General features: G+C 43.6%; 1 protein-coding gene and 1 pseudogene across 2 annotated transcripts in view; one reads left to right on the top strand and one right to left on the bottom strand.

Moving 5' to 3' along the window:
• ZNRF3 (zinc and ring finger 3) overlaps positions 1–20,752 on the top strand; it is a gene marked incomplete at its 5' end in the record, with an annotated part of 146,342 nt that overhangs the window by 35,582 nt on the left and 90,008 nt on the right. The window lies entirely within an intron of this gene.
• Positions 11,992–13,290, bottom strand: LOC307062262 (origin recognition complex subunit 4-like; annotated as a pseudogene). The gene is made up of 2 exons: positions 12,715–13,290; positions 11,992–12,540 (listed from the first exon to the last, which is right to left on the bottom strand). The product of its transcript is annotated as an origin recognition complex subunit 4-like (transcript).

Here is a 20,752-nt window from a genome sequence, read left to right on the forward strand (position 1 = left end):
CAGGCTCAGCGGCCATGGCTCATGGGCCCAGCCGCTCCGCGGCATGTGGGATCCTCCCGGACCGGGGCACGAACCTGTGTCCCCTGCATCGGCAGGCGGACTCTCAACCACTGCGCCACCAGGGAAGCCCCAAGCTTTGCAAAGTTTAGATGAACCACAGCTTGTTGCACTTAAACTGGCTTCCCGTGAGCTTTCCTTTTTCTTTGCTTTGCTCAGCTTTGTGTCTCCTCCGGAACAAGCCGGTGGGATTGCGGGTGTGTGCAAAGTCTTCTAGAGCAGAAACCCTTTCTTTCACTGTTATAAGCAGGAAATGGACCAGGTCTGCAAGCTTACCAGGTTCTTTCTCTTTATAGGATGGGTAAGCTCTTCAACTGGCGCGTGGTGAGCATATTTTCATTCCAGCCTGTGGTTTCCTTGCTTAAGGGTTTGGGTTCAGAGAGGTTTCAGTTTTAGGGGTGTGTGTGTGTGTGTGTGTGTTCAGAAGATCGACCTGACTTTGCCATGGTCTCCAGGGTGCCAAGTGGTGTGTGACATGGGTTGTGTTGTGAATCTGCTGGTTGTGCCTTATTTTTACTCCAGGGTTATACCTATTTTATTTTGCTGTAGCGGTAGAAGGCAGCTATGCAGCCTTTTAATAATGAAGCTAAGAACACCATCTCCAGTTTGATTCTGTTTGGAGACCTTTTTTTTGTTCGGTCTAGATTCATGATCCAGGGGTACTTGTGATTTGATTGTCTCTCTAACCCCCGTCTTGGTCTGTGTTTAATTTTTGCCTAGCTCTTGTATTTTGAAGTTTTTAAGCATTTAGAAAAGTTGAATGAATAGTCGAGTGTGGCAAAATGTTAACAGTGGCTCACTTTATACTCTAACATATGCTCTGTGTGTGTGTGTGAGTGTGTGTGTATTTTTTTCTGTTTTGGCTAGACCATTTGAAAGATGCCAATACCATGACCTTTTACCCCTTAATACTCCAGCATACATCCAGCTAAGATTAAGGACATGCTCCTAACCACTGTGTCATCATCACACCTGTGAAACTGACATGTTTAGATTTCTCTAAGTGTCTCAGACATGTCTGAAATAGCTGGACTTAAAAAATTCACGATGCATTCAGGCTTCTCTCATAGTATTCGACTTTTAAGTAGTTATATTGTGTTGATGCACAGATACTGTAATGCTAATGGGAAACAAAATAAAAGGAAAAGCTTCTTCCACAATCCTACTATCGCAATAAACCAAACCAATTTCACTTTTCCATCTTTTTATATTTAAAAACGAAGCTCTGGACAAATTTTTTAGTTCATTTTTATCGTCATCCATGAGATAATTGGAGGTATTGTGGAATATAAAAGAAAAAGAAAAAGGAAAACTGACCAAGACTCTTGCGCAGTTTCACCACATAACCAAAAATTGTGGTCTTTGAAAATTCTAGCTGAGAGATTGGGAGTTTTACTAAGAATGCCAAGAGGCCGGTGGCCTTTGAGTACTGTTTGAATCAAGAGGGAAGAAATCAGCTCTTCCTTTGGTTTGTTCAGAAGGCTTTTTTTTTCTGATGATGTAACAGTGTCTGTAGGTCTTGGATCTCCTTTTTCCAGGGTGGCTTCTCTACTCTTGGCACTTCAAGCTGGATCATTCTTTGTGGTGGGGGCACTGTCCCACGCATCAGAGGATGTCGAGCAGCATCCCAGGCCCCTACCCACTAGAAGCTGGTAACAAGCTTCCCTCTCAGTTATGACAGCTAGAAACGTCTCCAGATATGTGTGTGTGTGTTGGGGGGCGGGGGCACAGCACAAAACTGCCCGTAGTTAAGAACCATTGTTCTAGAAACTCTTTAGGGTTAATTATTGAGTTGGGGTTAACTATGCTACTGATGAATTTCTGTGGAGAGACATTTCCTATTACAGTGAGAATTAAACTGTGTTAAGCCCTATCCCTGTCTGAGAACCCAGAAATTTCTAGATGTCACTGGCATCTAGAAGGGATTGAAATCACTTGGCAGATGACAACACAATGTGTGCCTTTTGTGATTTTCACACTTTAGCCGGAGCTTGTTACCTGATATTATTGGGACCTGTGGATAGTTGGATGATTGAAAAAGGTCAGTTCAGTTGAAGCTGGGAATGATTTTAAAAGTTTAAAATCATATTTTAATTAAAGTCTGTGAGCAGACAGTCAAACCCAGGCTTTTGTGAATGGGACCACTGATCTGTATTCCTTAGAGTCTTACTTTAGCCCTCCTCTTGATTTAGCACTTAAAATTCACAGTTCTGGGCTTTTTTTCAAAGTGAAGGGAAAACTTACAAGCACTTGCAGACTATCAGGAGCCTTCTAGAAATTTGCCGTTTTTCCCCTTTTTGTCTAGTCTTCAAAAGTTGCACTTAGTTCTCAGCCATTTTTAGTTATTTGTCTTTGTTTAATCTTTCTTTCCAAATTATTTGACTTAGTTTTCCTAGGGTAAAACTCAACTTTTTGCAACATTTAAGATTTAGTTTTGTTATAAATTTATATCAGATAAAGTTAGCATAAACAGATCTACACATACAGCCTGGCTGGTGGGAGCAGTGGCGTGTGGTGGTCCTGGTGATGGTTTCCTGACCAGGCATCTGCAGTGGGAGCAGGTACCGGCTCACGGCATATTGGGCTGGTCTGTCAATAGCCCCTGCTCTATTCTGAAGTAGTGGAGAGGCTCCAGACAAAGGCGGTGCCCTTTCTAAGTGTGGGCCTCCTCAGGAGTTGGAAGATCTGGGGGAAAGATCTGCCTTAGAGGCCCCGAGCTCCTCGTTGCTCATCTGTCAGGTGGAAGTGACAGTTATGCTTAACTATCAAGCAGGTTATCCTGCAGGTTCCACGCAGGTCACCTAACGGACACGCAGGATGTGCCTTTGCAAATGTGCTGTGGGCCCCTGGGGTGTTACTGATGAGTCAGCTTTTGCTGAGTCTGAGAATGGATTGCTCTTCTGAGGATGTGTTGGCTGCTTCTTGCTCTCTGACCAGAGGATACTTGAACCCTCACACTGAGAGCTTTGGGCCAGAGTAGGAAACAAGCGGCTTTGCTCAGTGTATGTTCATACCCATCCCTGAGGAAATCGCTCTGGGCTCCTACCATGCTGATGGCAAACCCACATGGCATGACTGAGTCTTCGTTGCAGGTCTTGCTTGAGTGGAGATTACTGGCTTCTCAGTGATGAACCCAGAGAGCAGGCGGGAGTGAGGAGGCAGGAGGTGGGAGGACAGGGGCTCGGCTGGGGTGTCGGAGACTGGCAGGGTTCTCATCACGGGTCCTGTACCCGTGCTTTGATGTGCATGCAAAGCAAGTGACTTGTGGAGACTGCACCACCCCGGAGGAAAAGAAGTCATCGTTGCAGTGCAACATTCTACGGTCTTCTGGACAGTAAAATTTATTTATTTTTGCCAGGATGCCTCTTTCATTCTTTCATCATCAGGCTGACCAACGTTGGATAGGTCAGCAGAGTCTTGTGCTGTTGAATGAATGGTTAGATAAATCTCACACTGATGTTCAGACCTTGAAGGACCGTTTGTTGTGGAGTGTCACCAGTTAGGGAAACTGAGCCCATCCAATTGCTTTTTTTGTAACCTTCCTCCGTCTCCCATCAAGGGAAGCTAGAATCTTCCCAGTAAGTGAAGACGTTACTTTGTAAGTATGTTTGTAGCTTGAAGAATAACGAAATTGTGTCGCAGTTAGCATTAGGGAAACCCTGGAATTATTGGTGCAAATTGTTATTAATACAGCACAAATTCTGCCCTGAAGCTAGCACTAGTCTTTTGACATGGGAAGTGACAAAAGAGGAATCAATCCAGGAGGCTACTATTGGTTAGGGAGCCCGTCCATCCTTGCCAGGCACTAGGTCAGGCACTAGGAACACTGCAATGGAAAAGACATGGATCCAACATCGCACTGGGGAACCTGTGTCCCAGTACAGTCATTCTGGAAACAGAGGGACTCTTTCTGTCCAGTTCCACGGGGCTGTATGTGTAGTACATGTGTGATCGAGAAACAGCTAAGCTTTGGTCACATGGCAAAATACAGGTGAGGCTCCCGTGGTCAGAGAAGGCGTGATGGGGACATGCCGAGCTTGGTGATGCATTGGTGTGGAGAGCCTGGGAGACCCGAACTCGGTGACAAGTGTAGGCTGTCAGCCAGGCATGGGGCCAACTTGGAACAGAGGCTGTGGAAGGGACAGGGGTGTGTGTGGTACCTATAGCTGAGGCTCAGGTGATGACCTTACCCTGCTCAAGCTCGGAGAGGACGAGTTGAGCCACGCACACAATCATCCCTGAGCACCTATTTGAAATCAAGGGTGAGAGCCTAGAACAGGGAGGTCTGCCTGGGGCAGTAGGGTGTGGAGGAGCTGATGCTTATCTTAGCTGGGGAGGGGCCTGGCCCTCTCTGAGCTTGGTTTCCTCACCTGTAAAACGAGGCCTACATCTCAAAGGTCTCTCCTGGTTTGATTAAAAAAAAAAAACAAAAAACTTAACATTGTTGAGTAAGAATGTAACCGCTTGCCTCTTTGATCTTTGATCAGTGATCCAGGTGAGTGGAGGGGACCTGGCTTTTCCCGGCTCGAGCTACCTTTGGAGTGAATGCAAAACGTCTGTTTGTAGATGGCCAGGCCCCTGTTGTCATGTACAGAAGCTCAGGCAGTGTGAGAGTGCAGGAGCCACACAGCAACACAGGGTCATTGTGTGCATGTACTCGTGGTCTTTCCCCGGGCCGCTCTGCCCGGCAGTGACTTGAGCTGAGAGGCAAGACTGAGCAGAGAAGTGGTTTCTGCAACTAGAGCCCTGAAAGCTGGTGCAGGGCTGATCCCTATTTACTTCAGTCCTTGTCTTGGGTGTCTCTGGCTGTGGTTGGCTCCCCTGAAGACCCTGCCTGGAGGCAGTGTGCCCATTGTTCTCCTCTTTACCAGCAGTGGTGGGTCTTCAGCTGCATCCCCTCTCAGACGTGCTGTTCCCTCTCGCCCCTCGGCCCCTTGCCCCTTGCCTCTCCCTCCCTCTGCCTGAAAGACAGAAAGCAAAACTTCTAATTATATGGGAACAAAGATGCCAAGGTTTATTAGAATGAAGTGTTTTGTGTGTGTGTGTGTGTGTGTGTGTGTGTGTTCCACCTATAATAACGGCCAAATCTTCCAAAGTACATCATCTGACATTTTAGAATATAGACCTTTTTCTCATGGCAAAGCTGTATTTTAATAGCTTGTGGTTTTTTAAAATATCATCTAAACTCACGAACAAATGCATTCTTCTCAATTATACCCTGATTCTACCATGATCTTCCCTTTCTTCTCCTTAATGTCTCTAGAAATTATTGGAATCTACTGGGGGATTGTACATTATAAGTGTTCAAAAATGAATCAGTTCAAGTCTGAGCAGTATGGTAGTTAAAAGGAGTTTTAGGTGTTATTCTGATTCTCTTTTTTAAAGGAACATTCCTGAACTTGATTGAAGCCGTCAGTGTTCCTGATGAGCCATGGGCCCGTGAAGCAAACGTTGGAGTCTTCTGGCGGGCATCATAACTGTTAAGGAGTTAGTGTTACCCCTGCCGTGTTTAAACATTAACCAGAGGGCTTCCTCTGCCGTTATCTGTTATCAACAATTATTTGGAACATTTTCTGGCAGTCGAGCTTTGTTTTTCCTCCGAGGAGATGCTAGAACAGGATGAGAATAGACATTAGGCCTCAACAAAGGAAGATTCTTGATTATATCCAGAGAAACAACTGGCTTTGTGGATACATAGAGTTTGCCTTCTTAACATTTTGTAACCTCCTCTCAGCACCCCCTGCCCCCCAATACATACACACACACACACACACACACACACACACACACACACACACACACACACACACACACACACACACACACACACACACGAGTTATCTGGATCCGGGGGAGAGGGCTGTAGTAATTATTTTATTGTATAAAAATGAATGGTACCTTTTTTCCTATTAGGGATACTCATTAAAATTGCTTTGTGGAGACAGTGATGGCAAGGTACAATGAGACACAGTCGAGTCCTCTCTGAGGTATTAATGCTCTGAGGCCACTAATATTTGGGGGGACACATAAAGGGGGTACTGCTCTATTGCAGATGTGTTCATTTGGTTATTAACAAAAGGCTGGGGTGACCCAGAAACTTAAACCCGGAGAAGAACAAAAGTACTTTCAAACTCACAAATGGGACAATGTTGGAGGTTCCTGAATAGCCCCTCTGGAGTGCTTTCTCTGCCACCTAGCTGCTTTGGAGCTGTGGCTTCTAATAGCTTCTCAGCCTAGAGGGCCCCATAAAATTTTAGCCTGTTTCTGTATAGAGTGCTTTGGAGTGGCCATTTCTCTCTGCCTCTTATTTACTCTCAAATACCCTCTGGAAAAAGAGCTGATGAGGTGCATTGAGAGTTGGCATCAAAGGCCATTCATTGATCACCACCACTCAGTGCTCCTGTATTTTTGGCCTTAAATTTTGTTTTAAAAAATTGTTTTAGGGCATAACTCCTAAAATTCAAGCAAGCATTAAAGTCTAATCAGTGAAAAAGTATATAGATTAAGAAAGGAGAAGCCTTCCCACCTGTAGATGCTGCCATGACCACCTGGGTGCCTGGTTTTTCTTTTTGGCAGTTATCTGTGTGCCCTGTTCCTAGACTTGCTGACCCAGGGCTTCTCCGAATGGAGCAGGGGCACCGGAGCACCATAACCAAGCCTCAGCGTGGCATGCAGTGTGGGTCGCGTGAAACAGGACACACTCGCAGGCATTTGTGGGGCAGTGGTGCTTACCTTACGCCCCTGGGTTTCATGTCTCTTCTGTATGCTTCAAATGTTGCCCCAGTTTCTGGGTATGGCTGTCAACGATTCTTGATTCTTCTGGTGGTGTTCTCCTAATAGGGCACTTCCAGAATGGAATTTCTGAATAAATATCTCAATTCCTTCCATCTCAGATACGAGCACACAGACCCTGTCCCTGTACCCGTCCTTTGTCCCTAGAGGCATCTCTGTGGGAGCCCTTCAGCCGCAGCCCATCTTGGTGTCACAGGTGATAAAGCCCCGTTGTTTTCAGGTTTCTGGTCACTCGGCCCCGACCTCGGTATTGCTTCTCTGTGGCTTGGATTTCGCGTGCCCTGCCGGTGCCCTCGGTTCATCTGTCTTTATTCTGGGTTCTTTGCTTGGCATGCATTCACCAGGCTCCGCTCCCTGAGGGCAAGGCTGCTGTCTTTGCACCTCGGAGGCTGACCTATCCACTGTTGATCCCCTGACACCCCACACATCTGGCCAGCTGCCCCAGGTCAGCCTGCTGCCTCCTCCAAGGTTTGTTGGGTTCCGTCCTCCAGTGGCTGCAGAAAATGATTTTCTACAATTCCATCACAGTGGTTTATGAGAGAATCCATTTTCCTAACCCGGATATGGGGTCCCTTCCACCAGCAACAGAGTATTCCCTGAGGGCCTCCAAAGAGGCTCCCCACCTGGATTCCCAGCCACCTCACCAACCCCAGGAGTCTGGGCAGGTGAGTAGATGATCTTTTTATTAGAAGAAGCACTGCTTGTACTTTTGCCCTTCCCCACCGTGCACTGAACCCCACCAGGCCTTTCCTGGTCCCCTCCTCGGTGCAGGAGACTCCAGGGGTGCAGACCAAAGGCCCAGTCGAGGTGATTTAGGAAGCCAGACCCTCACTTCTCTGGCATAGGTTTCTCTGCATCTGTCAGGCTCTCCCAAGAGCTGTTTTGATTCACCCGGCACCTTTATTGCTGGTTTCTGCTCACTGGCTGGCCTGCTGCTCCCAGACTCATGTGAAGGTCTTTCAGCTGTAGGTCCCTAATGGGGAGGACAGTCTCCTATTGGCTCTCCAGTGTCACTCTCCTTATCCTCTGGCTGAAAGTCCTGACCTGACCCAGCCATGACCCAGACTCGGACCCTAGGTGGCCTTTCTAGCTTGGTCGACCTTCCATCTCTACTTGTGCAACCTGGGTTTTGTGGCTGTCATGCCCGCCCCGCACGCCACACCTGTGCAGTCTCTTGCCTTGAGGACGTGCTGTCCCCGAGCCCTGGAATCCGTCAGCGGCAGGTCCGACACCTTTCAGGTCCCAGTGCCTCAGCACCTCTCTTGGGCTCCCGGGGCCCTGGCAGAGCAGCAGGCTCAGTGCCTGGGAGTGTGGCCCTCGGTTCCTGGGCCTGTGAAGTGCCCTGAGTGGCTGCTGGGTCGTGGGTGGCTCACTTCTGATGGCTGTGGTCTTGCTCATCTCCCATTCCTCCTCCCCCTTGGCTCTAGGAGGTAGTAATTTTTTTTAATTAATTAATTTATTATTTATCTTTGGCTGCGTTGGGTCTTTCTTGCTGCGCGTGGGCTTTCTCTAGTTGTGGCAGGTGGGGGCTGCTCTTCATTGCGGTGCGTGGGCTTCTCATTACGGTGGCTTCTCTTGTTGCAGAGCACAGGCTCTAGGCGCACGGGCTTCAGTAGTTGTGGCACGTGGGCTTCAGTAGTTGTGGCTCGCGGGCTCTAGAGCACAGGCTCAGTAGCTGTGGCGCACGGGCTTAGTTGCTCTGCAGCATGTGAGATCTTCCTGGACCAGGGCTCGAACCTGTGTCCCCTGCATTGGCAGGCGGATTCCTAACCACTGCACCACCAGGGAAGCCACAAGTAGCATCTTGATTGAGCATCATTTACCTCAGATATTCAACCAGCAGTACATTTTTTATGGAATCTTAACCCATATCCTATTTGTTACCTCTCAAAATATTGGTAAACTATTATTTTAGCTTTACTCTGTATTTCGTGTCAGTGTTTTGGGCACAGGTTGTTGTGCTACCGTCAAATTTTACTTGCTCTTTTTTTCTGCAAGTATTTAACAAAAAGTTAAAAAAAGAAAACAAGTCCTATAAAACCCCACCTTGGGTAAGTGATTAAGTATTGTACAAATAAAATGTGTGCTATCCCCATCCCATTCCCAAGTTAAAAAAAATTGTATGATTCGCATATGAAGTTTTTCTTCAGTTATATGTTCTTAAAGAGAGGAACAGTAGCTTTATAATTTATAGTGAGGCTTACACCTTGAGATTTGCAAGAATGGGGATAGGTGAAAGGGAGGTTTGTCAATTGTGGCATTTCCCTCCTTTGTTGTGTAAGCAGATTGTATTCCCACAAAAGTACATATGTTGGTCCTGTCAATTTTAAAAGAGGCTAAATGGCATTCGTTATCTTGTCTTTTCATACAGAGATTTTTAAAAAGTGGCTTAGGAAGTAGATATCAAAGATATAAACTACACTTGAACAATTGAACGGAAGAATTCTGGTATTTTCACTTAGGGTGATCACCAAGGAAGCTAGCTTTCATTTACATTTTTAGTGTTGCACATTCTTTCGTTTATCCCATGACTTTCAAAGAAAATGGGGGTGAAGAGCCCCACCTAGTCACATTGAGTGTCATTGTTCACACCAATGGATTCTCAGTTTTTTTAGGGTAAAGGTGAAGGAAAGGGCAACACTTAGGTTATGGTGGTTTGAAAGAACCTGCGTTGTCTTCTAAAACCAAATGAAAATGCAAACCACAGTGGAATCTGCAAGGAATCTCTGCAGAAAGACCAAAACTGTTTCCACAGCGCTGCTCTGCAAAACAGATTCTTCAGGAAGTTAATTGTATATAATCATCATATATAGCATTATGATGTGGTAAATTTGAACCAACAGCTCTTAATTCCTCAGAGCCATTCACATGCATGTCCACAAAATTGGAAAGACTTTTTGTTTTTTTTTTCTTAATAAGATCCTGTTTTTGGTAGGGCACTTGGAGGGAACACATGCGTGAAAACTGCACCAGTGCCGCTAACATTCCTCCTCACCTGTTTTTCAATCTTTTGATTGTGCTGTTAACAGGCTACATTCCTCCTCTAGTAAATGAAAATATCTTTAAGCCATATTTGTTTACATTATTCTCAAAAGTTTTTTACTAGGGCTTTTTCAGATTTGGTTTTATTTTATTGATGATGGTTTAAACAATTTAAGAGATGAAGTTAGTTTAAAAAATTTAAAGTATATTTTAGCTTCTCTGTATTAGGGAATATGGAAAGGGGAATATCAACATTCCTTCTCTGAAAAAATGCCTTTGAAATGTAGGCACGTGCTTCATTTGTATGACTTTTGCTAACCTATTTTTTCTAGTTTGTTTTATAGCTCTTTCACTGATGTTGATGGATTTTCTGTAGCTCTTATGGAGCCAGGGAGGCAGATGAGTGCTCTTAACCTTTTAGTGGAATCTTAAGCTGATAAAAATTTGCAGTCTTCAAGCCAGTTCTTTAGGTACTTTTGTGGTCAGTGCCTTTAAAGCAGAGGGTACTTCCCTAAAACAGTTCAGAAAATTTTTTAAAGGGACAATTTTAGCTCAAGTGCAAAATCCTTGCTTCTAGTAATAGTGAATCTACGATGGTAAGTATTTTGGCAAACTGTCCCCTAAAAATCTATAGACTGTTGCATAGAACCAGGATGCAAGTCTTAGCTTTCATGAGACACTGCTGAAAAGTAATTGACAGTGATCTGAAAACTTAGAATGCCTAGAATAGGTTGCAACTACTGAAGAGCTATTTTTATGCCCAGAAATCTCATATTCCATTCTAAACGCAATACTTCTTAAAAACCAAGTAAATAATTTCTTCGAGTACACTTTTAAAAATACATGGTAAGGAACACGTTACTGAGCTTTGGTGTCAACGAAATGAGTTGAATTCCAGGGTCTGTCAATCCTCTGGACAGGGCCACTACTGTGTTAGTTTTCTCACCTGTAAACAACAGTAACTAAATATCATAGGGTCTTTGACAGTTAAAAGGATTACAAACTGCACAAGGATAGGGACTCTCTCTTTTGTAAACCTTCCATGAAAATAATAGGCAATCAAATATTCTTGAATAAATGAAGTCACAACACTTAATGAATGCTTATTAAATTTCACTTTAAACATACACCAGGGACTTCCCTGGTGGTCCAGTGGTTAAGAATCCGCCTTCCAGTGCAGGGGACGTGGGTTCAGTGCCTGGTCGGATAACTAAGATCCCACACGCCTCAGGGCAACTAAGCCCACACGCCGCAACTACTGAACCTGCGTGCTCGCCTGCAATGAAGATCCATTGCTGCCAAAATAAAAATAAACAAACAAACAAACATATACCAGTATTAGTTCATGGATTCCTGAATTTATAAGGTGATGCTTTGACATTTCCACATTCCTCATAGGGGTCTACTTTTTGTTACAAATAGATTTAGTTAACACTGTCATACACTTTCCATTATTTGTGGGAGTAGTTTTACAGGAATTTCCTAAAGTGCCTGTTAGAAAGACAAATGCTAGTCCCTAGAAGAGGCCCAAAAATCTGTATTTAAAAGCCTCCTACAAGAGATTCTTCTGTAGATGGTATGAGTACCATATTTTAAGAAGTCTGGAAGAAAATGTTCAAACTTTTGGCTTTTTTCTTCCATGTGAACCATCTTCTAGCCAAACTGATCAGTCTCCTGAACTAGAAGACCTTGGTCTGGGACAGAAACCCAAATTTCCATGAATACAGAAAAACTGCAGCACCTCCCAATGGACCGAAAGATTACTCATTACACCTCAACTCTTACCATTGTTTCTTTACTGTTTTAAGGATTGTTAAAACATCTGGCTGCTGGGTTGAAATGAACTCTTCAAATGTACCACATACATACTTCACAAGTGTTAAATAAGCACGTGGTTCAATCCCTAAAAGAGTCATACTTATTTTTTTGAACAGCTACTTATAAATAATCTAAATCACTGGAATTATAAATCATGTAACTGCTCGTGATTCAAAGGCAAGGCACAGCCATGATATTGCATATGTAAGAGTCTCCCATAACTACAAAAATACATCTTTATAAATATAGGAAAACATAGTAACATATCTTGTTAAAGGACAATAGCTTTTAGTTCTTTAGAGAAGTATGCCTGAGACTCCATAACTGAAGCCATGGTTATATTTATAACCAGTTTAGGGAGGATGTTGCCCACTGCCTAACATCTGTAGGACAGTTAGGGTATTTCTGCAAAGCATTCATAATTTGTGTATTATCCAGAAGTAGTTTCATCAGCTGGTACTCCCTCTGTGCATTTACTGATGTTCTTTCCAGGGGCCTTATTAATTCTAATTGTTGTAAGTGTTCAAAAGCCTTCATGACAACAGGTTTCTCAAAATTATAAACAGAATGGGCCCTCCTTTGAACAAACTTCTGAAACTCATTATAAACCATTTTAAAATTAAAGGGCTCCTCTTCATAGATGTCATTTAAATGTTTCATTGCTATGATAAGACAGATTTCCAAGACCGACAGACCACGTACAATATTTGCTTTAGAGCCCACGCTACACAGCTGGTTTGCCTCCATCAGATCTGCTGCAGTCATAAATGGTTGTGATGGTGTTACGCGATTTAAAGCAAGCCTCAATAGCATGTGTAATGACCGCAGGTTTTTGCTGACATTGAAATGCTTCTGCAGCACTTCTTGCACACTTCTGTTTTCTGAGAGACTCTGAACCTTCTCATTCCACTTCTCAGCGAAAATCTTGTCTGGAAATACTGCAGATAGAGATAATTGTTCTTTAAATATTTTAAGATCCTGTGGAAAACCAAATGAATTCATTAAGTGTATCTGCCAGTGGGAAAATCGTGACTTCACTCTTTTTTCTAAGAGTTCCATAATATCCAATCTACGTGTAAGACCGATAACTGCTACTGGAGTCTGTGCAAACTGAGAAATGTCAAAAAGATTATAGAGGAGTGTTTGGTTTTTATGATGAGCAAAAAGATCAAATTCATCTAATACGAAGATCGCTGGGCAACTACTAGTCCAGTCACCTTTTTTTAAAGCTTCCGGAAGAAATGAAAGGTTTTCAGCAAAGCTTCCAAAAACTTTATCTCCAACTACAGTTTCCAGATTTAACTGCCTTTAGGGCAATTTTATCATCGATCTGCAGCAGTCCATTTAAGTGAACTTGTAATACATTTTCACTCCCTCTTCTACTTCTATTAGTTCTTTCAAAGCATGGTTTATTAACATAGTCTTTCCTGATCCTTGGGGTCCAATAATGAGAGCAGAGTTACTTTCTCCATGGATAGCAGTTCTTTTCAGCAGCTCAATTAAGTGTTTATATTGTACTTGTACTCCGAATAGGTTACTATGTGGACTCTGATGACAAAATCTTTCACGTAAAATTCTTTGTACCCGCGAAAGGTATTCTGCTTGTATTAAATTGTTACTCTTTGATTTACGACTGCTCATTTAAACAAATTGAAATCCAGGGCAGAGCAGGATTCTGGGGACCGCGGGAGTCCCTTCACAGGCTCCCCTTGCCGCGTCCTCTGCTCTGCCTCACCTGCTGCCAGCGATACACCCATACTCCCTTTCCCATGGCTCTCATGGAGCCGAGCCAGCAGGCAGAGCAGCCCCTTGAGGGCCTCTGAAAGCAGAGCTGAAGTACAGACTCCAGGGGTCTTCTGCACGAGGTGGAAGGAGTCTCGGATGTACCTGGAGGGGAGGAAGCCAGCTGGGCATTATAAATACTCCCGGGCCTCGGAGCAGGATGGCAGAGGACATCCGGGGCCATTCCAAAGGCAGGGCTGATAGGCTCACACCTTGTTCATTTGAGCTGCTACTACATTCATGTTTAGGAATTTTTTTTTTTTTTTTAATTATGAAGATGAATCTCTACCTCTTAAACTGTTAGTTGTCATGCCCTGGCTGGTGCTGTTAATACACAACTGAGACTGGAGGCCATAAATTTGAAGATGAGGAGCTGTTGCCAACAAACTTTCCTCTTACAATAAAAAATTTTTAAAAAAAGAAACCCTCCCCCCATGCCAGATTTGTTTGTCTGAAACTTGTCCCTGTTGGTATCCCAGGGGCTCCCATGGAAGCTGGCCTGGGATGGTGGGGAGACGAGGGAAGGGACAGAGCAGGTCAGTGTGAGTTGGGACTGGCCTGTGCTTGCCTCCCGGTGCACATGCTGTGTCAGGGCCTGCATCTGGGCTTAAAATGCTATTCATTCGTCAACATACTGACCCCCTTTTCAAGTTTCATTGTTCTGTTGTTTTGACTATAGAAGTGACACTTTTTATAAAACCAGTTTCTGTGATCTGGAACAGGGTTCTCAAACTTTTATGTGCATCAAAATCATCTGGCCCCCACCTCTAGTGAGTCTGATTGAATGGCCCTGGGGTGGGTGGGGCCTGAGAATTTGCATTTCTAACAAGTTTCCAGATATCGCTGCTATGGCTGATCTGGCAACCACCCTTTGAGAACCACTGATCTAGAAGGTACAAGGAAATGAGCACCATCTTCAATCTTACCACTCAGAACCATTGTTAACATTTGAAATGTAGTAAATATATATTTATGTATATGGACAGAGTTTTAAAAGCAAAGATGGTTCTGTGCTATACATATTATTGCTTTTTTAAAAAAAAAAAACTTTTTTTTTTTTGGCTGTACCGTGCAGCATGTGGAACTTCCCCCACCAGGGATTGAACCTGCACCCCCTGCAGTGGAAACACGTAATCTTAAGCACTGGACCACCAGGGAAGTCCAAAACAAACTTTAAATTTTAGAATCGTTTTAGACTTACAGATAAGCTGCAAAGATAGAGAGTTCCCATATACCATTCACCCAGTTTCTCTTATTGTTAATGTCTTACATTATTGTGGTACATTAGTCACAACTAAGGAACCAACAGTGGTACATTACTGTTAACTCCACACTAGTTTTGCTTTTAATGAAAATATTACTTTTAATGTTTTTTCATAATATTCAAATATCAGAACTGAATAGTGACAGAAGGAAAAGACCTCTTTACTCCTCCCATCTCATTACCTATATATTTCAGAGTATTTTTCTGTGCACTTGTATACCCATGTAATCACACACACACACACACACCCCTTTTCTTTTCATTTAATGTGTCTTGAAAGTTTTTCTTTATCAGTATATCTAGATCTGTCCCATTGTGTTTCAATGGATAGCACACATTGCTTGGAACTCTTTTAAAACTTAATATCAGTTTCCAGAATTTAAGTCTAGTGGATGAAAGGTGAGGTAGGGCATACCTCCCTTTTATCTTGCATTGGAGGTTAGACATTATTTGCCCGCCTCTGTGGAGTACTTAGCATGTTCCAGGCACTGCCAAGCCTTTAGCATGCATTATCTAACACACTTATCAAAACAACCTTATGAAACAGGTATCATTATTGTCCTTATTAACAGATGAGGAAACAGGGTCAGGGAGGTTAAGCGAGCAAAACCCTTTTGACGACTTTCTAGCTGAAGCAGGCTCTCTGGCGTTTTGAGTGTCATGAGCCACTCAGTTTAGTGTGACCATGGCGTGTTTGTTCAGCTTTCCTGTGTGCCACACCCAGTGCTAGAATATGAAGGTGAAGGATGTCGTTAAGGAACTTGGGCTAGTTGGGAGGACATGCATGTAAACAAATAATTATAGGCTAAGAATTACACCGGAGGTTTAAAATTACTGGTGGGGTTTTGACACCTTAAAAAAAAATCCACTGGAGGAGGGGATGTGTGCTTGGAACTGTTGCATTGCAGAGGTGCAGAGGGAAATGCAGCAACAGACTTGGCAACCTGACCTGAGTTCGAAGTCTAGTGTTACTTTTCAACTGAGTGACCCTAGGTAAGGCACTGAACCTCTCTGAGTTTTTGTTATGAGTATCTTAAAAAATACTTCTTATGGTTGTAAGATTAGATACATAGTAAGAGCTAGCTATAGTTATGCTTAATAAATACACAAATATATATTAAGTATTTTATATATTTAGTGGGCTTAATAAATATAAATGTGTAATCTGTGCCACATCAATTGCTGAGTGGAAACTTGGAGGACTTCCCTGGCGGTCCAGTGGTTGGGACTCAGCGCTTCCACTTCAGGGGGCATGGGTTTGATCCCTGGTTGGGGAACTAGGATCATGCATGCTATGCGGCGCGGCCTAAATTAAAAGAAAAAAAAAATCCTTGGAAAGTTCTAGACAGAAATAAGTAAGGAGCCAAATCTCACAGTCTTTTATCTCTCGAGACCAAATCCTGAAGGCCTCCCGGGACGCCTCATGCCCCCATCTTGCCTTCTCTTGATGGGCCTTGCTCTTGGCACTTACCCCTCACGCCCACGTGCATTTTATTCTTTTCGTGCCTTCTCTCCTCTGTGTAACTGCAGTCTCTTTGAAGGGCAGGATCTCTGCCTTTCATTCTTGTGTCCCCTGCAGTTAAATGGAAACACGTTGAACATCAGTTGCAGAACCAGGTGCTTTAGGAGGGGAGGCGCACGCTCTCCTTGCCAAGGTGGTCGAGCTTAAACAGGATGGTCTTGGAAGAGTTTTCTCATCTCTCCCAACCATTCTTCCCCCCCGGGTTTTTCAGGCGTTGGCCTTTTACACCCAAACTTGAGTTTTTAACATGGATGGGTCACTCAACATTTTGTTCAAGATTTTTAATGAACTGTATCTTAATATATGAGTAGTCTGTGTTATGAGTTAACTTAATCCTCAGATCTTTCACTGGGAAGAAAGATTTATGTTGATATTCCCCGTCCCCAACTTAGAAAAGCAGAACAAAACCTCAGCAGGCCTGCGTCTTGTTGTAGCCAGGACAATTCCGACCAGACTGCCACAGGTTAGATAAAATGCCTTTTGCCGTTTTCCTTTCCTACTTATGCTTGGGGTAAAGAACCTTCCGGCAAAGACTCTGCACCAGCAAAGCTGGAATAATAGTGTAAAGAAGTTTTGGTTGGAGATGAAGCTAAGTGAGTTGAGGGAAAGAGTAGCTTCTTTGCTGTGTAGTGGCTTGGAGAAGTTTCTAAGTTTGTCCTGGGGGATTGGCGGTTAAAACATGGTCCATGTCAACCTGAACTGTCTAAATAGTAATCTTGAGAAGAAATAAGGCAGTGTTATTTTTTTTCTCCTTTCCCTTGAAAATTGGCTGAACCCCACACGTTGGTTGGAAAGTGGGCTTGACTTGAGTATGTGAAAATCCACTTTCCTAGATCCAAAGAGCAGGACTCCCATTTCTGAAGGGTAGTAACAGAGAGCCAGGCGAGGTTTCTGCCGTTTTTTGTGTTTTTTTTTAAGGAGTTTGCTCCCCCTAAGAGAGCCGACTATTCAGAAAACTTAACCACAGGTTCTTGCTCCATTCAGACTTAATCTGGTCATTCAGAGGCCCTTTCCCTCCCCTTCAGAGGCTGCTGGCACCTGACCTGGGGCCACAGAGGTCTTCCTCTGGGCCTTTGGAAGGCTGAGAGGGCAGGAGCAAGTTTGATTCTTTGGGTTAGGGGGTTGGGTTGGGTCTCTTAAACTTAATCTCCAGTTGTGAACTGTAAGGGAGACCAACCCTCAGAGACCAACTCCCCTTTATCATTTACCATTGCAGCCAGAAGCTTCTAATGGTTTCAGCCAAAAATATTTATGAAAATGACCCAATATAACAAAAATGTGTTTAACTGAGGTTGTTCATTTTATGGACAGTTGTTCCTTTTCAGGCACTTGAATCACCCTCATGAATTCCTTTTTTTTTTTTCCCTCCTCGTTTTCTGTCTTCAGTTCTCTAACATGTTCAGTGACAGTGGAAGGTACTCGAGAAGTCTTTCTTCATATAAATAAGTGCCTACATCTCTCCTCATACTTCTCTTTTTTTTTTAATTTTTATTGGAGTATAGTTGATTCACAATGTTGTGTTAGTTTCTGCTATATAGCAAAGTGAATCAGTTATACATATATCTACTCTTTTTTAGATTCTTTTCCCATATAGGCCATTACAGAGTACTGTACTTTCTTTTCTTGACACTAAAAAACAAAACAAAAAACCCACAAGATTGGAAGTAGGGTTCTGAGAAGTCCTGTGTTGGTGGCAGCATTGGCAGCTGAGGAAGAAAGTGATGAGACCCTGGTGTGCTGATTAGGAGCACTCGCTTGTTCACTAGCTGGGTGGCAATAAAAGGTGTCTGGAGTACTGCAGATTTATTTTTGTTGATTTGAATTCAGAGTTTATTTCATTTTTATTTTTTTAATTTCATGTTTACTCTTTTCCACTTGGCTGAGGACAAATACAGATAAAGTCTTGGCCTATTGAAAGAGCCATTTAAATTTGTTTGATTTTTTTTTTTTTAACACAGCACATTTTATATCCACAAAATGTGGTGAAGACAGAGCCATTCATAAAAACAGATTGCACAAGTCTGTGACTTCTGAATGTTTACCCTGGAAGAAATCACCCGTGCCATTTTAGCCTTGCCCTTTCACATGGGATATGGTTCTGTGATTGAGTTTCAGGCCTGAACCCTTTGTGTGTGTACATCTAGCCCCATGAACCTCTCACCTGTTTCAGGAAATCATTTTGAGCAAAATGATACTTCTTTGAGAGTCTGAGCACTTTCTCAGCAGAGCCATGTGATACAGACAGAGCAGGGTGAGGACATACAGATGTGTCCACCTGCCTGTGGGCCTGACTTCTGTGAAAACCCACCAAAACCAACAGATGGACCGTTTTTTGGGAGCACTTTGTTTCAGAACTTTCATATAGCACATCAAGCCATTTAGTAGCAGCCAGAAACGAAGACGAAGCTGTTGCCCCTCTCCTTGTCCCTAGACCTTTATGGCTGTCGCCCATGACAACCAAGAACTTCAGCTTGGGATTTGGGAGACCTGGCTTCCAGGTGAGCTGGGGGAATGTCCCAAGGTCTGTCTTCATTCGGAGTGAAGGAATGGGACTTGATTCTCTAGTGTTCTCTTCCCCCTGAGTCCTGTGTGATTTCTGTGCACCAGTGCTACATCTGGGATTGGAGAACTCAAATGCAAAAGGGACTATTTGAGATGTCCACTTAGGGGCTGTGAAGCCTGTCGACTCTTGTGCTTTTCACCTGGAAAAATGAGGGCAGCTTCTACCCAAAGTAAAGGCCGCCCTGAGATTCCCCTATTTAGATTCTGTGGGCAAGTGGTAGGTCTACTCTTCTTTGTGGCTGCTGTTGCTGTATTGGGAAGGGGGCATTTGGACCAAGGATTTAGAGATTTTTCTGCTGGGAGATGATCACATTTGTACTGAGATGGTGCTTAAAGCTGGTACTTGCCGTTTTATCACTAATGGCTGTATTTCTCTTTCCATAGCCGTGGGTTTTATCTGGCCATCTCTCAGGTACGTTGACAATTTTGACTAGCGCTTAAAAAGGCAAGTTCAGGAAATGCTATTTTCTGTTTCTTCTTTCCCTACTTTCCCTCTTGTTGAGCAGCACAAAACTGCCAGGTTTTATGTTCCACTGGGCAGTTGCTGCTGGTCTGATGTTTTTCTCTCCCCTTCCTCCTCCTCCTGTGCCCCCTCCCCCGGAGACGCCCCTCCCGCATCCGTGCTCTGCTCCGAGGGGAGCTGTACCTTTGTGGTTCTTCTGCAGCTGCCGGACTTTGATGGGGACATGCTTGCTGCCTCTACACTTGCTTCCCGTAGCAACCGGCTCTTTGAAGATGACCTCTTGCTGTTTGCCTGTTGTCTCTTGTGTTGGATTATAGATGAGAGATTTACCAGGCTGGGGGTAGGAGCCTGCTGTTAGCACATTTCTTTTAGGGTTCCCAGCGTCCCTCAGCCTGTGCTTTCTCTTTCCAGAATATGAGGTTTGGCAGGGGTGGGGGTGTGGAGAGGATATTTGTGCTGAATCAAACACAGTTTTGAGTGTGTAGGATTGCCCTAGTTGTGAGATAATGTGGAAATAGTTGCTGCAGTGATTCCTTACTGAAGCTATTTGGTTTACTTTTCATTTTTATTATAATGTGATTAACACTCATTAGGAGGGGAGGGCACTCTTTGGCCCCCCACTCCCCCCAGGTGTTGGTATGTTGGCACGAAACTTGCTTCCCCATATAATTTGAGTACTGGGAATTGCTGAAGTACCTAAATCTCCACACACTTGAACACCCGTGTTTTCCCCCAAAGCATCAAGTTTCCTCTTTACAGCAGCAGAATCCCCTCACATGTGGCCCCTGTCTTGCTTGGACAGCCCCTGATGTGCTGTGCACAGCTAGTGCGTGGATTTCTGTTCAGCTCTGTGAACTTGCCTTGGACAGAATGAGGACATTGTGGAACAGCAAGGATTCCAAAGGAACCCTGGATTAAAACAAAAACTAGCCTTTTTTTTTTTTTTAACCTATCAAAGTGACAATGGCTAAAATAATAGTAGCGCCCATTTTAGTAAAAAGGTACAAGAAAATAGACATTTTTATGCACTGCTGGTAGGAGGGTTGTTTGTAGCAGCGTATGTATCAAGAGCCGTAAAAATATTCATACTCCTTGACTCAACAGTTTTTCTTCTGGGAATTTATCCTAAAAAACAAAAAATAAAAAACAAAATCAGAGGTGCATATCAAGATTTTTCTGTGAGGATGTTCACTAATATGTTATTTATGATAAAAATTGCCAACAATGAGAATATCTGGCTGCAAAGTGATAGTACTTTTGTTCATATAGTAGAGTGCTTTACAGACATTAAAATTGTTTGAGAGTATTTAATGTCAAGGGAGAATGCTCATAAGTGGAAAAAAAGCAGAATATAATAATGTAGTATAGGGAATTCCATGGCGGTCCAGTAGTTAGGGCTCTGTGCTTCCACTGCAGGGGGTATGGGTTCGATCCCTGGTTGCAGAACTAAGATCCTGCATGCTTCGAGGTGCAGCAAAAAAAGTGTAGTATATCATATGATCCTACTTTT

This window comes from Hyperoodon ampullatus (assembly GCF_949752795.1).
Source record: "Hyperoodon ampullatus genome assembly, chromosome: 13".
In the NCBI taxonomy this organism is placed as follows: domain Eukaryota; kingdom Metazoa; phylum Chordata; class Mammalia; order Artiodactyla; family Ziphiidae; genus Hyperoodon; species Hyperoodon ampullatus.